Source organism: Python bivittatus, unplaced genomic scaffold (genome assembly GCF_059951505.1).
Source record: "Python bivittatus isolate LINGU-HERP-01145 unplaced genomic scaffold, Pbiv_v1 ctg000140_np1212, whole genome shotgun sequence".
Taxonomy (NCBI): Eukaryota; Metazoa; Chordata; class Lepidosauria; order Squamata; family Pythonidae; genus Python; species Python bivittatus.
In genome coordinates this window covers 2,469,520-2,476,161 of record NW_028277043.1, presented here as the reverse complement: position 1 = coordinate 2,476,161, position 6,642 = coordinate 2,469,520, and positions in this window count along the sequence as shown.

Below are 6,642 nucleotides of genomic sequence, written 5' to 3'. Positions count from 1 at the left end.
CTTTCTCTAATCAGACAGATCCATTTTGCCATCTCTGCTAATTCTGTCATCTTTACCAGCCATTCTTCCATTGTGGGTATTTCAGAGCCTTTCCGTTTTTGTGGATGTAATAGTCTCGCAGCAGTGATCATATACAAAAACAATCTTCCATAACTCTTTTCTAATTGTCTATCCATTAGTCCCAGCAAGAAAAGTTCTGGTTCCAACTGAATATTAATCTTTAAAATTCTTTGTATCACTGTGTGTATTTGGATCCAACATTTTCTGGCTTTTTTCTCCAGCTGCCTTTCTCATCCCTCAGTTATCTGCTTTTTCTCCCCATTCCTCCTTGAAATATGTACATGATCTGCTTGTTTCCAGATAATAATTGCCATCTTTACATAACTCTGCTTGTTTTTTGTTGCCTCTGGTTTCAAAGTGCTGGCACTAGTCTTCTGGAGGTGTTTATTTTTCTTTAGTACCCCACTTCACCTAACTGTGATTGCTGAATTTAAAAATTCAGGATGATCCTTGAGTGCATAATGCTGGGGACGAAGGATGGCAGGCCTAACCTTCATGCCCCATTGAGCTGCAGGAACCACCTGGCAGACAACGGGATGCTGCGAACGAGTCAACGGATGTGATCCTGAAAGAACATTGCCTGTCATTTGCCCTTCCAGAGAAATTACTTTTCCTGATGCTTCAGCCTGAACTAAGTCACAAAACAACATTTGTGCTAAAAGGTATCTAATAAATATGTAAATCAGTCCATCTTTATTCATACAAGGTAAAGCTATTATCCCTACATCTTTTCTGGGTATCACTTTAAGCGACGGCTCCTTTTAACAATATTTCTAGCACCTGCAAACCAAGAAGATAATGTGGACACAATTGATGAGAAACATTAAAGCTGCAAAAATCTAGATGAACACTAAGGGGGAGTAAAGAGGCAGTTCACCTCTGCTGGCATCTAATCTTCTAGCCCAAATAGCCCTGAACTGTTGATATTTAGGAAAGGAATAAAGAGAAAATGGCCCGCATTGCCAAGCTATTATATAAAGGTGTAATCCTACATGGAAGGTTGTATCTTTTGCCAAGCTCGTGCCTTCTGGATATATTGGACTACAAATCCCATCACCCCTCTCAACATGGGAGGAGATGATGGGAATTGTAAGCTGGTACATCTAGGGTGGTGAAATGTAGGATACCCTGTAGATTTCTGCTCTCTGCAACTAAGAGAAAGGGGCACCAAAAGCAGCTAAAATAGTCAAGGGTCTGGATGATCTTCTTTTGAGGAACCACTCATAGTTTTGAGGTAAAGGTGGGGACATGACAGAGATGTATAAATAGTATGAAGGAAGTGGATAGGGTAGCAGCCTTGCTCGGTTGTAACTGTGGACCTAGGGCCACCTGCTGAAGCTGCAGGTTGAGAGATTTGAGAAACAGAAGGAACATATTATATTAATGGACTTGGATGCCTCTAGATTAAGAAGATTAAGCCAACTCATGGAGGGAAAAGCTATCAGTGGCCATGCATGGCATCAGCTGCCTTTTTCACTGCCTTCATTTTTCTCTTTCTGCATCAGGTGGGACGGCAGTCCCAACGCAAGCTGCTGAGAGACAGAATTGAAAGAAAGTGAGTGAGCTTAAGTCTTGCTTGTGGATCTCCCAAATGTATTGGTCTAATCTGGCTGCTCTCTTGCCTTTTCTATCCAGGAGACTTGGTCATCTGGAGGTCATGACTCTTCCCGCAGAGATATATTGCTAACCTGATGAGAAAGTTAATTATCATGTATTGGCTGGAAATCTTCATTGGAGGCCTTTTTCTGAACCTGCTTTTAAGATCAGAAGGGCAGGTCCTCCTAAAGATGCTCCAGAGTTGTTCTGATGCAAGGGAAGGGCCTTTTCCTGCACGGTTCTCCTGCAAAGTTGCATTTGGTCTCTGTTATCTGTTGGTCTGTGTTTAAAGATGCATCTCTTTATCAAAACTTGGGATGCAGCGCCTGCGTTAATGTTAATGCTCCTCAGTCGTTTAACTCTCTATATTCTGTTTTTGTTTTAAATTTTCTGAACCACTTTGAATGCTCCACAGAGCAGAAAAGCAAGGAATGAAATCAAATAATGAGTTAATTCATCAAGCTCAAGTATCCCACGTTTGGGTTGCAAAGCTCCAAACTTGAGCTAGGTGGCCTTGGAGCAACTAAAGTCCTCACTCTGAGTCTGAACATCACTGGGGAGAACAATCAGATGCCCGGATCAGAGGATGAGGTCAGAACACCAGCCATATTCAAAGAACGCAGGTAGTTCCATTTTCAGCTATCAAAGGTTCTTTAGAAGTATGGACCTATTTGTGCTTGGGTGTGGCTCACAGTTCCTGGATTCAAGCACTCAGCTTCCAGAAGAAAATGCTAGAATGATGGCTTTATTCACATAATTGAAGCCATGGTCTACTTAATCATGATGAATGAAGGAAAACACAATTGGCTGGGTTCACAGAGCATGCTAAACCAAAACTAAGATCTATCCAGAGCTTGGTAGCCCAAATATGGTACCCCTGCAAAACTGAAACCCCATTGCAATTCATTCCAACCCCTTATGCTGGGTCACATGACCTGAAGGGGGCTTAGAATTGGGTAGCTGGCATCATTCTGAGTGGTTGTCCCCCTGTCCTTTCCATAGAGATGCATTGGGCAAAAAAGTCTGATTTTTTTTATTAATCTCTGTAGCTCCAGGCTAGACCCAGCTTATTTCCCCCCCCCCCAATCTTTCTTTTGCTGGGTTCACTCCCCATATCAAATTTGGTCCCATTCTTTCTATATTCAGAGGCCTATACTTCTGATGAAGAGAGAGGATTCTGAGTCCTTTACATAATTTATTTCCAATGAAAGAAAGAAAGAGAGAGAGAGAGAGAGAGAGAGAGAGAGAGAGAGAGAGAGAGAAAGAAAGAAAGAAAGAAAGAAAGAAAGAAAGAAAGAAAGAAAGAAAGAAAGAAAGAAAGAAAGGGCTACATTCCACAATGTGCATATTTATTCTTTTGCCTATCTCTGGATTCGTGCCAAGAATGGTCATTTCAAATGAATTTCCAGGCATTTTGCTTCTCAGTGTTTCTGCAACCGTCCAGCACAAATGGAACTCTTCTTTTCCGATGCTGTTTTTCCACCTTTTTTTCCTTTTAAAAGCCCAAATTCATTTGCTGAACTGAGAGGCTGATCGCTGTCTATTGTTTGTAATGAAAATCCATTCATCAGAGCGCAGCAGGGGAGAAAATTAAATGTGGATATTCTCTCTATTCCCAGGTAACCATTTCTGGTGAAGACGTTGGGCCATTCTTTTCTTTTCGGGAATTCAGAAATAACAACAAAGGAGGACAGGCAAGGTAATTGTTACAACAAGCATGGCTGAGAAGAAATAAGATATCTTATTTAGTACGCAGAGCTAATATTCCAAAGTAGGGCACAAAGATGCCGGGTCTCGCTCCATTCATTCTTCCTACAGATATTTGTTTTGCAATTCAAACCTCATTCATTCTTTCTATGTGGCCAAACCACCTTATTGCATTTCTTTCATACTGGGTACTCAGCTTTTGTCTCCAATTCATGTTCGTTTGGCACTCACTCATTATCTCTTCTGGTATGACCACCCAAACTTCTTTCTCTTTGCCTATCCAATTTTCACGTCCACAGAACAAAATGGACCGAAACATACGCCTATACACAGCCATCTTTGTTTCTCTCCATGAATATGAAAAGGGAGCATTTAGCATTTCCCATTCTTTTCTCCATTTTTAGTCAATATTCTACCACGGTACACAGATTTATCTACTTGCTCTGGTTTTTCACCATTTATGTATCACTTGTATTCATTCATTCCATTGTTCCTGTCGAGTGTCAATTTTCAGATCCATACATCTCACTGCATCGTACAGTCTGTCTAACATTCACTGCAAATCATCTGGGTTCTCAGCCAAAAACATGGCACTGTGGCCATAGAAATATTTATTTATGTTTATTTATTTATTTATTAAATTTGTAGGCTGCCCGTCTCCCCCGGAGGGTGACTCTGGGCAGCTCACAATTAAAGTAAAACCTGAAAACAGTTAAAAATATAAATATCCACATTAATTAGTTAAAAAATCAGACTATATAAAAAGATCAGGCTATATAAAAAGTATTCCTTATACATTGGCCCTAAAATACATTCAATGACCAAGAGGATATCACATATCCTTGCCTTATTCCTTGCTCAGCGCTGAACCATTCACGAAATCTTCCATTATTCTTATGCAAGCTATACTTCCATTATATGATGATATCACGTTCAGCAACCAACCATTGTGTTCACGTAGAACCTTCCACAATTCAAGATTATTGGCTTTATCATAAGCTTTCAGGCTTGCTACCTTTCCCTTTTTAGAGGGGAACAATTCTCCCTCTCCCTTTATGGAAGAGAACAGTTGTCACATCACACTACCTTCCTTCCAATCATGCACACTTCAAGATGTTAAACCAGCTGCATTGCCATTCCATATGCAAACCCCATCCATATTTTAACGTTTGTTTAGTTGCACCATACATATCCCCAGCCTTTGTATTGTTGAACATTCTCACATTCATGAGTTCCTTTCCATCATTTTTTTTCCTTAGATGCCAATATTGGTAACGTTGATTTCAGTTCTCCTCTGATATACTACTACCATTCCCATGCAAACCTTTGAAATATTGTTTCCAGCACACCTTCATTTCAGTTGCATCCCAAATAATGTCATCAATGTTCTTAATTACGTCCACTTTGCTGAGGGCTCCTTGTTTAGCCTTTTTCAGCCACTTCCAATACACTTTTTGTACAGTGTATTGTACAGTGTATTGTACACTGATGACAGTGTCATCAAAATTGCCTTTGCTCAGCCTCTTTTAATCTTAATCATTCCTTGCTCTAACTGGATTCTTTGCAACTCCATTCTCTTTAACTCCATTTTTCTCCCTCTAAGATTACAGAATATCTTTCCTTCAATTGTCTGCTACAGTTGTTCTCCCATGATTGCTGAGGAGAAACTTTATAATTTTATTTTTGAAAATCCAGGTCTACAGTGTCAGTCAGTCATCTCTATCCATGTGTTGGTTGACATCAAAGAACTCAAGAAAGTTAGTGAGGCGGGACATAAGTTTGAAGAAGCCATGCTGATTCCCCCTCAACAAGGCATGCTCCTTTACATACTTCACCATTTTATCTTTGATTATATTTCCCACCAGAATGCTTGGAACAGACACTAAGCTAACTGGGCTTTAGTTTCAAGGATCTCTTCTGGATCCTTTTCAGGAAGGGTGCTTTGAAACTGGCAAGAGCATGCGCAAAGCTCCTCTTTAAAGCAACCATCTCTCTTTTTTACAGGCTTTCATAGAAGCCTGTGGAAAAAAAGGACCGAGCTATTTTAATGAGTTGCAGCTGGGTCTTTTTAAACTTGTGCTCTTCTCACACTGGGGCACATTTCAAAGCATCTATTCTGAATCATTTTTGAAGCGTGCATAACCCTACTATTTATAAAGGAAAAGAAAAGAAAGAACTAACAATGGTGGGAAAGCTATAATTTAACTGACAAATGCTGATTAAATAAGGGGCAGTTAACAGTAATTCAAAAATTAATTTCCCCACTAAGCTGAAAATCAAAGCAATCTAAATGAGTTCAACCTGTGAAATGAAGCTTTTAAGCAAAAAGCTCAAACGAGTTTGCACTGTTTGCTACTTCACGCATGGACATGTCCCCATCTGAACAGTTAATAGGTAATGAGATCGCACAACAGCATTTCAAGGACACTTTTAACCAAAAGAAGAAACAGCTGTTGGCCGCATTCATATCACATCAACCCAGGATTATAACTTTCATTTGTGAAATGAACAGTAGTAACATAGTTCTTATATCACATTAAGCCGGAAACGTGTACATCATGGTTTAGCATTTTGCATGAACTTATCTTGTTGGAGTCCCCACCTGTTCTGCATCTACACAACCTGTTCAAAATATCTTTACAGGTAGTCCTCAACTTATGACCACAGTTGGGATTGGAACTTCCATTGCTAAGCAATGTGGTCGTTAAGTGAGTTGTGCCCGATTTTATGACCTTTTTTGCCAGGGTCATTAAGCAAATTACTGCAGTCATTAAGCAAATCTGGCTTCCCCCATTGACTTTGCTTGTTGGAAGCCAGCTGGGAAGGTCACAAATGGTGATCACGTGACCCCAAGATGTTGCAAATGCATGCCAGTTTCCAAGCACCTGAATTTTGATCACATGACCACAGAGACATTATGATGGTTGCAAGTGTGAGGACTGGTTGTAAGTCACTATTTTCAGTGCTGTCATAACTTTGAATGGTCCTTAAACAAGTGGTCATAAGTTGAGGACCACCTGTAATCTTATCTTTAAAACATTTTAAGCTTGTTTTCTCTAACTTGGTGCCCTTTGCATTATTGAAATCCAAGGATCCAGGCTGGCTGCGGATTCTGATAGTTACTCATCAGAAGGGTCTGGCGTTAAAGAAGGCTCTTCAGGAAAAACTAGGGGTTTAGCACATCTTGGAATTACTCAGCTTTCAGTGACATCAGATCCCTATCATATGTGCCTGACTGCACTTTGCATGTATTGACAAAATGCTTCATCAGGTCAATAA